The sequence below is a fragment of the Engystomops pustulosus genome, chromosome 6, assembly GCF_040894005.1.
Source record: "Engystomops pustulosus chromosome 6, aEngPut4.maternal, whole genome shotgun sequence".
NCBI lineage: Eukaryota > Metazoa > Chordata > Amphibia > Anura > Leptodactylidae > Engystomops > Engystomops pustulosus.
In genome coordinates, this window is record NC_092416.1 from 166,710,602 (window position 1) to 166,727,510 (window position 16,909).

General features: G+C 45.3%; 16 non-coding genes across 16 annotated transcripts; all 16 read right to left on the reverse strand.

Annotated features, from left to right (window-relative positions):
- Window positions 1-245: 245 nt before the first annotated feature.
- Window positions 246-318, reverse strand: TRNAV-CAC (transfer RNA valine (anticodon CAC)). The gene has a single exon. It is a non-coding gene; the product is annotated as a tRNA-Val (tRNA).
- Window positions 319-1,082: 764 nt separating this feature from the next.
- On the reverse strand, window positions 1,083-1,155 carry TRNAV-CAC (transfer RNA valine (anticodon CAC)). Its single transcript has one exon. It is a non-coding gene; the product is annotated as a tRNA-Val (tRNA).
- A 546-nt stretch (window positions 1,156-1,701) lies between these two features.
- On the reverse strand, window positions 1,702-1,774 carry TRNAV-AAC (transfer RNA valine (anticodon AAC)). Its single transcript has one exon. It is a non-coding gene; the product is annotated as a tRNA-Val (tRNA).
- Window positions 1,775-2,757: 983 nt separating this feature from the next.
- Window positions 2,758-2,830, reverse strand: TRNAV-CAC (transfer RNA valine (anticodon CAC)). The gene has a single exon. It is a non-coding gene; the product is annotated as a tRNA-Val (tRNA).
- A 765-nt stretch (window positions 2,831-3,595) lies between these two features.
- Window positions 3,596-3,668, reverse strand: TRNAV-CAC (transfer RNA valine (anticodon CAC)). The gene has a single exon. It is a non-coding gene; the product is annotated as a tRNA-Val (tRNA).
- Window positions 3,669-4,214: 546 nt separating this feature from the next.
- TRNAV-AAC (transfer RNA valine (anticodon AAC)) lies at window positions 4,215-4,287 on the reverse strand. The gene has a single exon. It is a non-coding gene; the product is annotated as a tRNA-Val (tRNA).
- Window positions 4,288-4,433: 146 nt separating this feature from the next.
- On the reverse strand, window positions 4,434-4,506 carry TRNAV-CAC (transfer RNA valine (anticodon CAC)). The gene has a single exon. It is a non-coding gene; the product is annotated as a tRNA-Val (tRNA).
- A 764-nt stretch (window positions 4,507-5,270) lies between these two features.
- On the reverse strand, window positions 5,271-5,343 carry TRNAV-CAC (transfer RNA valine (anticodon CAC)). Its single transcript has one exon. It is a non-coding gene; the product is annotated as a tRNA-Val (tRNA).
- Window positions 5,344-5,889: 546 nt separating this feature from the next.
- On the reverse strand, window positions 5,890-5,962 carry TRNAV-AAC (transfer RNA valine (anticodon AAC)). Its single transcript has one exon. It is a non-coding gene; the product is annotated as a tRNA-Val (tRNA).
- Window positions 5,963-6,108: 146 nt separating this feature from the next.
- Window positions 6,109-6,181, reverse strand: TRNAV-CAC (transfer RNA valine (anticodon CAC)). The gene has a single exon. It is a non-coding gene; the product is annotated as a tRNA-Val (tRNA).
- Window positions 6,182-6,945: 764 nt separating this feature from the next.
- Window positions 6,946-7,018, reverse strand: TRNAV-CAC (transfer RNA valine (anticodon CAC)). Its single transcript has one exon. It is a non-coding gene; the product is annotated as a tRNA-Val (tRNA).
- Window positions 7,019-7,782: 764 nt separating this feature from the next.
- On the reverse strand, window positions 7,783-7,855 carry TRNAV-CAC (transfer RNA valine (anticodon CAC)). Its single transcript has one exon. It is a non-coding gene; the product is annotated as a tRNA-Val (tRNA).
- A 6,875-nt stretch (window positions 7,856-14,730) lies between these two features.
- On the reverse strand, window positions 14,731-14,803 carry TRNAV-CAC (transfer RNA valine (anticodon CAC)). Its single transcript has one exon. It is a non-coding gene; the product is annotated as a tRNA-Val (tRNA).
- Window positions 14,804-15,567: 764 nt separating this feature from the next.
- Window positions 15,568-15,640, reverse strand: TRNAV-CAC (transfer RNA valine (anticodon CAC)). The gene has a single exon. It is a non-coding gene; the product is annotated as a tRNA-Val (tRNA).
- Window positions 15,641-16,185: 545 nt separating this feature from the next.
- On the reverse strand, window positions 16,186-16,258 carry TRNAV-AAC (transfer RNA valine (anticodon AAC)). The gene has a single exon. It is a non-coding gene; the product is annotated as a tRNA-Val (tRNA).
- A 146-nt stretch (window positions 16,259-16,404) lies between these two features.
- Window positions 16,405-16,477, reverse strand: TRNAV-CAC (transfer RNA valine (anticodon CAC)). Its single transcript has one exon. It is a non-coding gene; the product is annotated as a tRNA-Val (tRNA).
- Between the last annotated feature and the right edge of the window lie 432 nt (window positions 16,478-16,909).

Below are 16,909 nucleotides of genomic sequence, written 5' to 3' on the forward strand. Positions count from 1 at the left end.
ATTCCTTAAAAAAAGAGACAGTCTCTTGTTTCTGCCCGGTTTCGAACCGGGGACCTTTCGCGTGTTAGGCGAACGTAATAACCACTACACTACAGAAACACGTTGACTGCTCACTTCTAGACTTTTGAGTACAGCAGACTAGATGGAGAACACTGAGCGCAGTAATAACTGGCAGCTACTTTGGAGGAAAAGACACAATGAAAAAAGATTTCTCTCTCTTGTGTCTTCAAAAGTAGAACATCTCATGTTTCTGCCCGGTTTCGAACCGGGGACCTTTCGCGTGTGAGGCGAACGTGATAACCACTACACTACAGAAACCCGATGAAAAAACCTCAACTGGTCTTTAGACGCAAACAAAACCAAATTTATAAACCAACGCAAGGAATGTTGAGTCATTCAAAAGTCGCAAAACGCGTTTCTGATTGGTTCCAAACGACACTCCCACCTTGTCTCGAACTGGGCACCGTCGACAATTGTGGCAAATGTGATGTCCACTTCACTACAGAAACTCAACGGTTTTCAAACAGGGACTTTCACGCGTTAGGCAAAAGTGAAAACCCCTACTCTTGAAAAACTGTTTAAAAAACTGAAGCCGTCCTTACAGGCAAACAAAACTAATGTAAAGAGAAATGCAAGGGCTTTCTTCTCTCGTCATCTAAAAGTGAATGTCACTTGGGAATATTTTGTTACTGCCCCATAGCAAAAGCAACCCCTGCGTCATTTTCTGTTCTGTTTAAATCAGTGGTTCTTTTGCATATGAAGCAAACTCTTAGTGGCAGGTATGAGTGGCATCTACCGTGGCGGGAAAGACACGACGAAACAAGATTTTTCTTTCCGATTCCTTAAAAAAAGAGACAGTCTCTTGTTTCTGCCCGGTTTCGAACCGGGGACCTTTCGCGTGTTAGGCAAACGTGCTAACCACTACACTACAGAAACACGTTGACTGCTCACTTCTAGACCTTTGAGTACAGCAGACTAGATGGAGAACACTGAGCGCAGTAATAACTGGCAGCTACTTTGGAGGAAAAGACACAATGAAAAAAGATTTCTCTCTCTTGTGTCTTCAAAAGTAGAACATCGCATGTTTCTGCCCGGTTTCGAACCGGGGACCTTTCGCGTGTGAGGCGAACGTGATAACCACTACACTACAGAAACCCGATGAAAACACCTCAACTGGTCTTTAGACGCAAACAAAACCAAATTTATAAACCAACGCGAGGAATGTTGAGTCATTCAAAAGTCGCAAAACGCGTTTCTGATTGGTTCCAAACGACACTTCCACCTTGTCTCAAACTGGGCACCGTCGACAATTGTGGCAAATGTGATGTCCACTTCACTACAGAAACTCAACGGTTTTCAAACAGGGACTTTCACGCGTTAGGCAAAAGTGAAAACCCCTACTCTTGAAAAACTGTTTAAAAAACTGAAGCCGTCCTTACAGGCAAACAAAACTAATGTAAAGAGAAATGCAAGGGCTTTCTTCTCTCGTCATCTAAAAGTGAATGTCACTCGGGAATATTTTGTTACTGCCCCATAGCAAAAGCAACCCCTGCGTCATTTTCTGTTCTGTTTAAATCAGTGGTTCTTTTGCATATGAAGCAAACTCTTAGTGGCAGGTATGAGTGGCATCTACCGTGGCGGGAAAGACACGACGAAACAAGATTTTTCTTTCCGATTCCTTAAAAAAAAGAGACAGTCTCTTGTTTCTGCCCGGTTTCGAACCGGGGACCTTTCGCGTGTTAGGCGAACGTGATAACCACTACACTACAGAAACACGTTGACTGCTCACTTCTAGACCTTTGAGTACAGCAGACTAGATGGAGAACACTGAGCGCAGTAATAACTGGCAGCTACTTTGGAGGAAAAGACACAATGAAAAAAGATTTCTCTCTCTTGTGTCTTCAAAAGTAGAACATCTCATGTTTCTACCCGGTTTCGAACCGGGGACCTTTCGCGTGTGAGGCGAACGTGATAACCACTACACTACAGAAACCCGATGAAAACACCTCAACTGGTCTTTAGACGCAAACAAAACCAAATTTATAAACCAACGCGAGGAATGTTGAGTCATTCAAAAGTCGCAAAACGCGTTTCTGATTGGTTCCAAACGACACTCCCACCTTGTCTCGAACTGGGCACCGTCGACAATTGTGGCAAATGTGATGTCCACTTCACTACAGAAACTCAACGGTTTTCAAACAGGGACTTTCACGCGTTAGGCAAAAGTGAAAACCCCTACTCTTGAAAAACTGTTTAAAAAACTGAAGCCGTCCTTACAGGCAAACAAAACTAATGTAAAGAGAAATGCAAGGGCTTTCTTCTCTCGTCATCTAAAAGTGAATGTCACTCGGGAATATTTTGTTACTGCCCCATAGCAAAAGCAACCCCTGCGTCATTTTCTGTTCTGTTTAAATCAGTGGTTCTTTTGCATATGAAGCAAACTCTTAGTGGCAGGTATGAGTGGCATCTACCGTGGCGGGAAAGACACGACGAAACAAGATTTTTCTTTCCGATTCCTTAAAAAAAGAGACAGTCTCTTTTTTCTGCCCGGTTTCGTACCGGGGACCTTTCGCGTGTTAGGCGAACGTGATAACCACTACACTACAGAAACACGTTGACTGCTCACTTCTAGACCTTTGAGTACAGCAGACTAGATGGAGAATACTGAGCGCAGTAATAACTGGCAGCTACTTTGGAGGAAAAGACACAATGAAAAAAGATTTCTCTCTCTTGTGTCTTCAAAAGTAGAACATCTCATGTTTCTGCCCGGTTTCGAACCGGGGACCTTTCGCGTGTGAGGCGAACGTGATAACCACTACACTACAGAAACCCGATGAAAACACCTCAACTGGTCTTTAGACGCAAACAAAACCAAATTTATAAACCAACGCGAGGAATGTTGAGTCATTCAAAAGTCGCAAAACGCGTTTCTGATTGGTTCCAAACGACACTCCCACCTTGTCTCGAACTGGGCACCGTCGACAATTGTGGCAAATGTGATGTCCACTTCACTACAGAAACTCAACGGTTTTCAAACAGGGACTTTCACGCGTTAGGCAAAAGTGAAAACCCCTACTCTTGAAAAACTGTTTAAAAAACTGAAGCCGTCCTTACAGGCAAACAAAACTAATGTAAAGAGAAATGCAAGGGCTTTCTTCTCTCGTCATCTAAAAGTGAATGTCACTCGGGAATATTTTGTTACTGCCCCATAGCAAAAGCAACCCCTGCGTCATTTTCTGTTCTGTTTAAATCAGTGGTTCTTTTGCATATGAAGCAAACTCTTAGTGGCAGGTATGAGTGGCATCTACCGTGGCGGGAAAGACACGTCGAAACAAGATTTTTCTTTCCGATTCCTTAAAAAAAAGAGACAGTCTCTTGTTTCTGCCCGGTTTCGAACCGGGAACCTTTCGCGTGTTAGTCGAACGTGATAACCACTACACTACAGAAACACGTTGACTGCTCACTTCTAGACCTTTGAGTACAGCAGACTAGATGGAGAACACTGAGCGCAGTAATAACTGGCAGCTACTTTGGAGGAAAAGACACAATGAAAAAAGATTTCTCTCTCTTGTGTCTTCAAAAGTAGAACATCTCATGTTTCTGCCCGGTTTCGAACCGGGGACCTTTCGCGTGTGAGGCGAACGTGATAACCACTACACTACAGAAACCCGATGAAAACACCTCAACTGGTCTTTAGACGCAAACAAAACCAAATTTATAAACCAACGCGAGGAATGTTGAGTCATTCAAAAGTCGCAAAACGCGTTTCTGATTGGTTCCAAACGACACTCCCACCTTGTCTCGAACTGGGCACCATCGACAATTGTGGCAAATGTGATGTCCACTTCACTACAGAAACTCAACGGTTTTCAAACAGGGACTTTCACGCGTTAGGCAAAAGTGAAAACCCCTACTCTTGAAAAACTGTTTAAAAAACTGAAGCCGTCCTTACAGGCAAACAAAACTAATGTAAAGAGAAATGCAAGGGCTTTCTTCTCTCGTCATCTAAAAGTGAATGTCACTCGGGAATATTTTGTTACTGCCCCATAGCAAAAGCAACCCCTGCGTCATTTTCTGTTCTGTTTAAATCAGTGGTTCTTTTGCATATGAAGCAAACTCTTAGTGGCAGGTATGAGTGGCATCTACCGTGGCGGGAAAGACACGACGAAACAAGATTTTTCTTTCTGATTCCTTAAAAAAAAGAGACAGTCTCTTGTTTCTGCCCGGTTTCGAACCAGGGACCTTTCGCGTGTTAGGCGAACGTGATAACCACTACACTACAGAAACACGTTGACTGCTCACTTCTAGACCTTTGAGTACAGCAGACTAGATGGAGAACACTGAGCGCAGTAATAACTGGCAGCTACTTTGGAGGAAAAGACACAATGAAAAAAGATTTCTCTCTCTTGTGTCTTCAAAAGTAGAACATCTCATGTTTCTGCCCGGTTTCGAACCGGGGACCTTTCGCGTGTGAGGCGAACGTGATAACCACTACACTACAGAAACCCGATGAAAACACCTCAACTGGTCTTTAGACGCAAACAAAACCAAATTTATAAACCAACGCGAGGAATGTTGAGTCATTCAAAAGTCGCAAAACGCGTTTCTGATTGGTTCCAAACGACACTCCCACCTTGTCTCGAACTGGGCACCGTCGACAATTGTGGCAAATGTGATGTCCACTTCACTACAGAAACTCAACGGTTTTCAAACAGGGACTTTCACGCGTTAGGCAGAAGTGAAAACCCCTACTCTTGAAAAACTGTTTAAAAAACTGAAGCCGTCCTTACAGGCAAACAAAACTAATGTAAAGAGAAATGCAAGGGCTTTCTTCTCTCGTCATCTAAAAGTGAATGTCACTCGGGAATATTTTGTTACTGCCCCATAGCAAAAGCAACCCCTGCGTCATTTTCTGTTCTGTTTAAATCAGTGGTTCTTTTGCATATGAAGCAAACTCTTAGTGGCAGGTATGAGTGGCATCTACCGTGGCGGGAAAGACACGACGAAACAAGATTTTTTTTTCCGATTCCTTAAAAAAAGAGACAGTCTCTTGTTTCTGCCCGGTTTCGAACCGGGGACCTTTCGCGTGTTAGGCGAACGTAATAACCACTACACTACAGAAACATGTTGACTGCTCACTTCTAGACTTTTGAGTACAGCAGACTAGATGGAGAACACTGAGCGCAGTAATAACTGGCAGCTACTTTGGAGGAAAAGACACAATGAAAAAAGATTTCTCTCTCTTGTGTCTTCAAAAGTAGAACATCTCATGTTTCTGCCCGGTTTCGAACCGGGGACCTTTCGCGTGTGAGGCGAACGTGATAACCACTACACTACAGAAACCCGATGAAAACACCTCAACTGGTCTTTAGACGCAAACAAAACCAAATTTATAAACCAACGCGAGGAATGTTGAGTCATTCAAAAGTCGCAAAACGCGTTTCTGATTGGTTCCAAACGACACTCCCACCTTGTCTCGAACTGGGCACCATCGACAATTGTGGCAAATGTGATGTCCACTTCACTACAGAAACTCAACGGTTTTCAAACAGGGACTTTCACGCGTTAGGCAAAAGTGAAAACCCCTACTCTTGAAAAACTGTTTAAAAAACTGAAGCCGTCCTTACAGGCAAACAAAACTAATGTAAAGAGAAATGCAAGGGCTTTCTTCTCTCGTCATCTAAAAGTGAATGTCACTCGGGAATATTTTGTTACTGCCCCATAGCAAAAGCAACCCCTGCGTCATTTTCTGTTCTGTTTAAATCAGTGGTTCTTTTGCATATGAAGCAAACTCTTAGTGGCAGGTATGAGTGGCATCTACCGTGGCGGGAAAGACACGACGAAACAAGATTTTTCTTTCTGATTCCTTAAAAAAAAGAGACAGTCTCTTGTTTCTGCCCGGTTTCGAACCAGGGACCTTTCGCGTGTTAGGCGAACGTGATAACCACTACACTACAGAAACACGTTGACTGCTCACTTCTAGACCTTTGAGTACAGCAGACTAGATGGAGAACACTGAGCGCAGTAATAACTGGCAGCTACTTTGGAGGAAAAGACACAATGAAAAAAGATTTCTCTCTCTTGTGTCTTCAAAAGTAGAACATCTCATGTTTCTGCCCGGTTTCGAACCGGGGACCTTTCGCGTGTGAGGCGAACGTGATAACCACTACACTACAGAAACCCGATGAAAACACCTCAACTGGTCTTTAGACGCAAACAAAACCAAATTTATAAACCAACGCGAGGAATGTTGAGTCATTCAAAAGTCGCAAAACGCGTTTCTGATTGGTTCCAAACGACACTCCCACCTTGTCTCGAACTGGGCACCGTCGACAATTGTGGCAAATGTGATGTCCACTTCACTACAGAAACTCAACGGTTTTCAAACAGGGACTTTCACGCGTTAGGCAGAAGTGAAAACCCCTACTCTTGAAAAACTGTTTAAAAAACTGAAGCCGTCCTTACAGGCAAACAAAACTAATGTAAAGAGAAATGCAAGGGCTTTCTTCTCTCGTCATCTAAAAGTGAATGTCACTCGGGAATATTTTGTTACTGCCCCATAGCAAAAGCAACCCCTGCGTCATTTTCTGTTCTGTTTAAATCAGTGGTTCTTTTGCATATGAAGCAAACTCTTAGTGGCAGGTATGAGTGGCATCTACCGTGGCGGGAAAGACACGACGAAACAAGATTTTTTTTTCCGATTCCTTAAAAAAAGAGACAGTCTCTTGTTTCTGCCCGGTTTCGAACCGGGGACCTTTCGCGTGTTAGGCGAACGTAATAACCACTACACTACAGAAACACGTTGACTGCTCACTTCTAGACTTTTGAGTACAGCAGACTAGATGGAGAACACTGAGCGCAGTAATAACTGGCAGCTACTTTGGAGGAAAAGACACAATGAAAAAAGATTTCTCTCTCTTGTGTCTTCAAAAGTAGAACATCTCATGTTTCTGCCCGGTTTCGAACCGGGGACCTTTCGCGTGTGAGGCGAACGTGATAACCACTACACTACAGAAACCCGATGAAAAAACCTCAACTGGTCTTTAGACGCAAACAAAACCAAATTTATAAACCAACGCAAGGAATGTTGAGTCATTCAAAAGTCGCAAAACGCGTTTCTGATTGGTTCCAAACGACACTCCCACCTTGTCTCGAACTGGGCACCGTCGACAATTGTGGCAAATGTGATGTCCACTTCACTACAGAAACTCAACGGTTTTCAAACAGGGACTTTCACGCGTTAGGCAAAAGTGAAAACCCCTACTCTTGAAAAACTGTTTAAAAAACTGAAGCCGTCCTTACAGGCAAACAAAACTAATGTAAAGAGAAATGCAAGGGCTTTCTTCTCTCGTCATCTAAAAGTGAATGTCACTTGGGAATATTTTGTTACTGCCCCATAGCAAAAGCAACCCCTGCGTCATTTTCTGTTCTGTTTAAATCAGTGGTTCTTTTGCATATGAAGCAAACTCTTAGTGGCAGGTATGAGTGGCATCTACCGTGGCGGGAAAGACACGACGAAACAAGATTTTTCTTTCCGATTCCTTAAAAAAAGAGACAGTCTCTTGTTTCTGCCCGGTTTCGAACCGGGGACCTTTCGCGTGTTAGGCAAACGTGCTAACCACTACACTACAGAAACACGTTGATTGCTCACTTCTAGACCTTTGAGTACAGCAGACTAGATGGAGAACACTGAGCGCAGTAATAACTGGCAGCTACTTTGGAGGAAAAGACACAATGAAAAAAGATTTCTCTCTCTTGTGTCTTCAAAAGTAGAACATCGCATGTTTCTGCCCGGTTTCGAACCGGGGACCTTTCGCGTGTGAGGCGAACGTGATAACCACTACACTACAGAAACCCGATGAAAACACCTCAACTGGTCTTTAGACGCAAACAAAACCAAATTTATAAACCAACGCGAGGAATGTTGAGTCATTCAAAAGTCGCAAAACGCGTTTCTGATTGGTTCCAAACGACACTCCCACCTTGTCTCAAACTGGGCACCGTCGACAATTGTGGCAAATGTGATGTCCACTTCACTACAGAAACTCAACGGTTTTCAAACAGGGACTTTCACGCGTTAGGCAAAAGTGAAAACCCCTACTCTTGAAAAACTGTTTAAAAAACTGAAGCCGTCCTTACAGGCAAACAAAACTAATGTAAAGAGAAATGCAAGGGCTTTCTTCTCTCGTCATCTAAAAGTGAATGTCACTCGGGAATATTTTGTTACTGCCCCATAGCAAAAGCAACCCCTGCGGCATTTTCTGTTCTGTTTAAATCAGTGGTTCTTTTGCATATGAAGCAAACTCTTAGTGGCAGGTATGAGTGGCATCTACCGTGGCGGGAAAGACACGACGAAACCGGTAATTACTCACCGGTAATTGTGTTTCCTTGAACCACGACAGCACCCAACCAGAGAGAGGGATCCGCCCCCAGGGACAGGAAACCCAGACTTCAAATTCTGCGGTACGCCCCATCTCCTTCAGTGGATTACAGAGACTGTATGGGACTTAATGTTCTTGATTAATTCTGACCACCGTGTCATTCAGTATCACTTTCAATGAGAGAATCTCACACCTCTGTGACACACACACAACACTGAACACCCAAGTGTGAAAAAGAATTTACAAGGGAGGGAATAACCAGGGTGCTGTCGTGGTTCAAGGAAACACAATTACCGGTGAGTAATTACCGGTTTCCCCCTCTCACCACGACAGCACCCAACCAGAGAGAATAACATAGATGAAATCCTTAGGGAGGGATAACCGAAGAAAGAACCCTTCGCCCAAAGGAAAGTTCCTGTGCACCTGCTACATTTAGCCTATAGTGCCTATAGAAAGTATGTGGAGAAGACCAGGTGGCAGCCTGACAAATCTGATTAACTGACACCTCTCTAAATTCTGCCCAAGAGGAAGAAACTGCTCTAGTGGAATGGGCTTTTAGACCTTCTGGTATCGGCTGACCGGCTGCTAAATAAGCGGAGCTAATGGCTTGCCTAATCCATCTAGCTATAACTACCGCTGAGGCCTTCTGCCCCCTATTCTTGCCACCAAAAAGAACAAAAAGACTATCAGATTTTCTCCAATCTTTAGTCCTATCCAAATATAGCTCAATGGCCCTTTTAACATCTAATTTGTTAAACTCCCTCTCCCTATCTGTAGAAGGGTTACTGCAGAAGGATGGGAGCCTGATCTCCTGGGATCTATGGAATCTAGAGACTACCTTTGGTAAAAAGGCCGGGTCTGTCATCAGAACTACTCTGTCATCCAAGATCTTGAGAAAAGGCGCTCTACATGACAGAGACGATATCTCTCCAACCCTACGGGCTGAAGTGATAGCTACCAAAAATACAACTTTAATGGTCAGCCATTTTAGTGAACAAGACTCCAGGGGCTCAAAAGGATCTCTTATCAGATAATTTAATACCAGAGTGAGGTCCCAGGGGGGCACCGTACATCTCCTAAAGGGGGTCATACGAGATGCCGCTTTTATGAACCGAGATATCCAGGGATGAGAGGCTAAAGGAGACTCAAACAGGGAGCTAAGGGCAGAGATCTGAACTTTAAGGGTGGCAGGTTTTAGGCCCTTATCTAATCCTGCTTGCAGGAAATCTAATATCTTAGCTATATTTGGATGAGCTAAGTCTATTTTATCTGGGGAACAAAAATCTGAGAATACTCTCCAGACCCTGAAATAGATTCTAGAGGTAACTACTTTTCTACTCTTCTGCAGGGTTGTAATTACCTTGTCCGAGAGGCCTTTTTCCCTCAAGATGCGCCTCTCAAATTCCAGGCCGTCAGATGGAGGTTCGTAATCTGCGGGTGGAATACTGGGCCCTGGGAGAGGAGATCGTGACTCTCTGGGAGGATCCAAGGGTCTGATATCGATAGCTCTCTCAATACTGAGAACCATGCCCTCCTGGGCCAGAAGGGGGCTATAAGAATAACTCTGGCTTGGTCTTGCCGTATCTTCTTCAGAACCCTTGGAAGAATAGACAGGGGTGGAAATGCATATGCTAGGCTGAAGTTCCACCTGATTGAGAAGGCATCCAGACTTAAAGATCGGTCTCTCGGGTCTAGGGAGCAGAAGAGCCTGACCTGTCTGTTCTTTCTTGTGGCGAATAAATCCACTTCTGGTTGACCCCAAAGCCTGGTTATCTTGGAGAACACCCTCCGATTCAGGGACCACTCTCCTTGACGTAAGAGATGACGGCTTAGGAAGTCTGCCTGCAGATTGTCCTTGCCCCTTATATGAACCGCCGATATTGATCTTAGATTGGCTTCCGCTAGTTCTAGAATCTGATGCGAGAGGTTCATTAAGGACCCGCTTCGGGTACCTCCCTGGCGATTCACGAACGCCACCGCTGTGACATTGTCCGAGGCAATCTTCAGGTCTGTCCCCCGAATCATCGGCAGAGCTTGTCTGATCGCCTGCAGGATGGCCTCTAGTTCTCTGTGATTTGAGGACTTTTTCCTGGATTCTTCGTTCCATGATCCCTGGAATAAGAGGCCCCTGACCTGGGCTCCCCAACCCGTAGAGCTTGCATCCGTAATCATGGATAGAGGGTTCTCCTCTCTCCAAGGCCGGCCTGCCTGGAGGTTCTCCTCTCTTAGCCACCATCTCAGGGAATCCAGGATCTGTTGAGGAAGTGTAATCCTCTGGTCCAAGGAGGACTGGTCCCCCCTCCAGTTCTCCAACATGAAGAGCTGTAAGGGCCTTGCGTGATACATCGCCCAAGACACCGCTGGGATTGCCGCTGTAAAGAGACCCAGAGTCCTCATAATGTCCCTTATGGTAGGGGATGGCTGTCTGTACAGCCTCTCCACCGAGGCTACTATCTTCACCACCTTGTCCTGAGGAAGGAAAGATCTCTGCTGAGTGGAATCTAATGTGATGCCGAGAAATATCTTTGATCTGGCCGGAGTGAGGGAGGACTTCTTCAGATTTACCATCCAGCCCAGGCGATGTAGGATCTTCATCACCACCTTTATTAAGATCTGCAACTCTTCTGCCGAACCTGCTATCAGCAGGAAGTCGTCCAGATATGGCACAAAGGTGCCCTGATATTTCCGTATGTAGGCTCCCACCTCCGATATTAGTTTTGTGAAAACTCTCGGTGCTATCGCCACTCCAAAGGGCAGAGCTCTGAATTGGAAGTGCTCTATCTTGCCGTCCATCCTCACCGCCACTCTCAGGAATCTCTGACTGTCCGGATGAATAGGGACGTGGTAATAAGCATCCGCTAAGTCTATGGAAGCCATAAAACAATCCTGAAAGAGCAGGTTTACGGTTGACTTTATCGATTCCATCTTGAACTTTTCCACTTTTAGGTAGCAGTTTAGTGGTTTTAAATTTATAATGGTCCGGAATGTTCCGTCCGGTTTCTTTATAAGGAACAGGGTTGAATAAAATCCTGTCCCTTGATCCTGCAGTGGCACCTGCCGTAGCACCTCCTTTTCCAATAGGGATCTTACTTCGGTCTCTAGAGCCTGTCTTTCTGCTCTTCCGGCCACTGAGGTTATCTTGAAACGCTGTGGGGGAGGGGATAGAAAAGGTAATTTTAGGCCATCTTGTATGATCCCCAAAATCCACTTGCTCCCTGAAATCTTGCTCCACTCCGCCTTGAACAGGGAGAGCCTTCCCCCCACAGGACCCCTGGCGTCATTGCTGACCGGGACGTTTACTGGAATCCTGAGGCCGGGAAAACATGAATCCCTTAGACCTCCTAGAGGGTCGCCACCCCTCCTTCTTGTCTCCGGATCTCTGAGGAGATCTAAATCGCCGTGAGGGGCGAAAAAACTTCCTCTCTTGAGGCCTTGTACTAGGAAAACCTCTCTTCCTGTCAGCTGCCTTTTCCAAGATGTTGTCTAGTGCAGACCCAAACAAGAATTCCCCTTCACAGGGAATACTACACAGATGACTTTTAGATGGGAGGTCACCTGTCCAGTTTTTCAGCCATAAGGCCCTTCTGGCAGAATTAGATAAGGCTACCGATCTTGCCGATAACCTTAAGGCGTCCACCGAGGCATCGGCTAAGAAGGCAGAGGCCTTCTGTGCAGTGGTAACCTCCGAGATGAGATGTGACCTGGATGCACCAGCCTTAATCTTCTCCTCCAGCTGGGAAAGCCAAACAAAAAGAGACCTAGAAACGCATGTAGCCGCGACATTGGGTTTGAATGCGCCCGCTGCTGCCTCCCAGGAACGCCTTAAGAAGCCATCTGCCTTCTTATCCATAGGATCTTTAAGCACACCTGAATCCTCAACTGGAAGCGCACTCTTTCTAGACACTTTAGACACGGCAACATCTACTTTTGGCGCCTTGTCCCAAATCTCTGTCTCCTTCTCAGGAAAGGGATACTTCCGCTTCATAGCTCTAGGGATAAAAACCTTCTTGTCTGCCTTGCGCCATTCTGCCTGGATAAGGGAGGAAATATTCTCATGGATAGGAAAAACCTTTCTCTTCTTTTCTCCTAGACCCTGGAACATAACGTCTGTTACAGAGCGTTCTTCTTTCTCATCTTCTAACTCCATAGTTGATCTTACTAATTTTACTAGATGATCAATATCCTCTATAGGAAACAGGGGTCTGCCTGATCTGTCCTCCTCCTCTGACTCAGATGATTCTCCCGAACTAGGGCCAGAATCTTCAAGTTGCCTGGAAGTGCCTGGGGAATTCTCTGACCTGAGGGATCTCCTTATTTCTTGCACAGAACTACGCACTTCCTGCTGGATTAGCATACGCATGGATTCAAACAAGGTCGACTGCTCTTGTGCTAACAGGCGCTGAACACACTGGTCACAGTTAGGTTTTAAATAAGAGTCAGGCAGATTATCTCCACAGATTCTACATGCATGATGCTTAGACTTTACAGTGGCTTTCCCCTTACGAGATTCTTCCCTCTAAAATAAGAATCACATAAGACATCATCAGAACCAGTTTAAAGGCATGGTAAGGCCACACTCACCAATCAGCGGACTATCCCCCTACTCAAACTTTACCGTAGCGGTGTCCACCGACTCTCTACCACCTTCATTAGAACTCATTTTATTCAGTGGTGAGGATACAGCTCCGTTTTCATCCACGACTGGAGCAACTCCTGTGGCTGGCTGTGGGTGCTAGAAACAACACACAGGACTCCTGTGTGGGATCTCCTTTTAAAATTACCGCGTCTGACGTCATCTCCCATGTGGACGCTGGGCGGCGCGTCACTTCCGGTCCTCACCGGAAGTGGAGCCGGCGCCATTTTGGGGAAGACCATCGCAGAGGAAGAGGCCAGCGCTCAGCCGCCCTTCCACACACACGCCTCCACTCCGGATCGGAGGCGTGCCGGAGTCCGCCCGCACCCACAGACTGCGCTGCACCTCGCAGCATTCACCTCTCCACCGCCGCCGAGTGACCACCCTCCGGTAAGCCTCGGCGGGGGACCTGTGCAGCCACCTGGGGGTACCTGGGACTCCCATTCCCCCCTTTCACCGCGACTCCTGAGCCTCACCGAGACTCACTGGATCCCCCGTCAGGGACAGGAAACCACTGAAGGAGATGGGGCGTACCGCAGAATTTGAAGTCTGGGTTTCCTGTCCCTGGGGGCGGATCCCTCTCTCTGGTTGGGTGCTGTCGTGGTGAGAGGGGGAAACAAGATTTTTCTTTCCGATTCCTTAAAAAAAGAGACAGTCTCTTGTTTCTGCCCAGTTTCGAACCGGGGACCTTTCGCGTGTTAGGCGAACGTGATAACCACTACACTACAGAAACACGTTGACTGCTCACTTCTAGACCTTTGAGTACAGCAGACTAGATGGAGAACACTGAGCGCAGTAATAACTGGCAGCTACTTTGGAGGAAAAGACACAATGAAAAAAGATTTCTCTCTCTTGTGTCTTCAAAAGTAGAACATCTCATGTTTCTGCCCGGTTTCGAACCGGGGACCTTTCGCGTGTGAGGCGAACGTGATAACCACTACACTTCAGAAACCCGATGAAAAGCCCTCAACTGGTCTTTAGACGCAAACAAAACCATATTTATAAACCAACGCGAGGAATGTTGAGTCATTCAAAAGTTGCAAAACGCGTTTCTGATTGGTTCCAAACGACACTCCCACCTTGTCTCGAACTGGGCACCGTCGACAATTGTGGCAAATGTGATGTCCACTTCACTACAGAAACTCAACGGTTTTCAAACAGGGACTTTCACGCGTTAGGCAAAAGTGAAAACCCCTACTCTTGAAAAACTGTTTAAAAAACTGAAGCCGTCCTTACAGGCAAACAAAACTAATGTAAAGAGAAATGCAAGGGCTTTCTTCTCTCGTCATCTAAAAGTGAATGTCACTCGGGAATATTTTGTTACTGCCCCATAGCAAAAGCAACCCCTGCGTCATTTTCTGTTCTGTTTAAATCAGTGGTTCTTTTGCATATGAAGCAAACTCTTAGTGGCAGGTATGAGTGGCATCTACCGTGGCAGGAAAGACACGACGAAACAAGATTTTTCTTTCCGATTCCTTAAAAAAAGAGACAGTCTCTTGTTTCTGCCCGGTTTCGAAACGGGGACCTTTCGCGTGTTAGGCGAACGTGATAACCACTACACTACAAAAACACGTTGACTGCTCACTTCTAGACTTTTGAGTACAGCAGACTAGATGGAGAACACTGAGCGCAGTAATAACTGGCAGCTACTTTGGAGGAAAAGACACAATGAAAAAAGATTTCTCTCTCTTGTGTCTTCAAAAGTAGAACATCTCATGTTTCTGCCCGGTTTCGAACCGGGGACCTTTCGCGTGTGAGGCGAACGTGATAACCACTACACTACAGAAACCCGATGAAAAAACCTCAACTGGTCTTTAGACGCAAACAAAACCAAATTTATAAACCAACGCGAGGAATGTTGAGTCATTCAAAAGTTGCAAAACGCGTTTCTGATTGGTTCCAAACGACACTCCCACCTTGTCTCGAACTGGGCACCGTCGACAATTGTGGCAAATGTGATGTCCACTTCACTACAGAAACTCAACGGTTTTCAAACAGGGACTTTCACGCGTTAGGCAAAAGTGAAAACCCCTACTCTTGAAAAACTGTTTAAAAAACTGAAGCCGTCCTTACAGGCAAACAAAACTAATGTAAAGAGAAATGCAAGGGCTTTCTTCTCTCGTCATCTAAAAGTGAATGTCACTCGGGAATATTTTGTTACTGCCCCATAGCAAAAGCAACCCCTGCGGCATTTTCTGTTCTGTTTAAGTCAGTGGTTCTTTTGCATATGAAGCAAACTCTTAGTGGCAGGTATGAGTGGCATCTACCGTGGCGGGAAAGACACGACGAAACAAGATTTTTCTTTCCGATTCCTTAAAAAAAGAGACAGTCTCTTGTTTCTGCCCAGTTTCGAACCGGGGACCTTTCACGTGTTAGGCGAACGTGATAACCACTACACTACAGAAACACGTTGACTGCTCACTTCTAGACCTTTGAGTACAGCAGACTAGATGGAGAACACTGAGCGCAGTAATAACTGGCAGCTACTTTGGAGGAAAAGACACAATGAAAAAAGATTTCTCTCTCTTGTGTCTTCAAAAGTAGAAGATCTCATGTTTCTGCCCGGTTTCGAACCGGGGACCTTTCGCGTGTGAGGCGAACGTGATAACCACTACACTACAGAAACCCGATGAAAAACCCTCAACTGGTCTTTAGACGCAAACAAAACCAAATTTATAAACCAACGCGAGGAATGTTGAGTCATTCAAAAGTTGCAAAACGCGTTTCTGATTGGTTCCAAACGACACTCCCACCTTGTCTCGAACTGGGCACCGTCGACAATTGTGGCAAATGTGATGTCCACTTCACTACAGAAACTCAACGGTTTTCAAACAGGGACTTTCACGCGTTAGGCAAAAGTGAAAACCCCTACTCTTGAAAAACTGTTTAAAAAACTGAAGCCGTCCTTACAGGCAAACAAAACTAATGTAAAGAGAAATGCAAGGGCTTTCTTCTCTCGTCATCTAAAAGTGAATGTCACTCGGGAATATTTTGTTACTGCCCCATAGCAAAAGCAACCCCTGCGTCATTTTCTGTTCTGTTTAAATCAGTGGTTCTTTTGCATATGAAGCAAACTCTTAGTGGCAGGTATGAGTGGCATCTACCGTGGCGGGAAAGACACGACGAAACAAGATTTTTCTTTCCGATTCCTTAAAAAAAGAGACAGTCTCTTGTTTCTGCCCGGTTTCGAACCGGGGACCTTTCGCGTGTTAGGCGAACGTGATAACCACTACACTACAGAAACACGTTGACTGCTCACTTCTAGACTTTTGAGTACAGCAGACTAGATGGAGAACACTGAGCGCAGTAATAACTGGCAGCTACTTTGGAGGAAAAGACACAATGAAAAAAGATTTCTCTCTCTTGTGTCTTCAAAAGTAGAACATCTCATGTTTCTGCCCGGTTTCGAACCGGGGACCTTTCGCGTGTGAGGCGAACGTGATAACCACTACACTACAGAAACCCGATGAAAAAACCTCAACTGGTCTTTAGACGCAAACAAAACCAAATTTATAAACCAACGCAAGAAATGTTGAGTCATTCAAAAGTCGCAAAACGCGTTTCTGATTGGTTCCAAACGACACTCCCACCTTGTCTCGAACTGGGCACCGTCGACAATTGTGGCAAATGTGATGTCCACTTCACTACAGAAACTCAACGGTTTTCAAACAGGGACTTTCACGCGTTAGGCAAAAGTGAAAACCCCTACTCTTGAAAAACTGTTTAAAAAACTGAAGCCGTCCTTACAGGCAAACAAAACTAATGTAAAGAGAAATGCAAGGGCTTTCTTCTCTCGTCATCTAAAAGTGAATGTCACTCGGGAATATTTTGTTACTGCCCCATAGCAAAAGCAACCCCTGCGTCATTTTCTGTTCTGTTTAAATCAGTGGTTCTT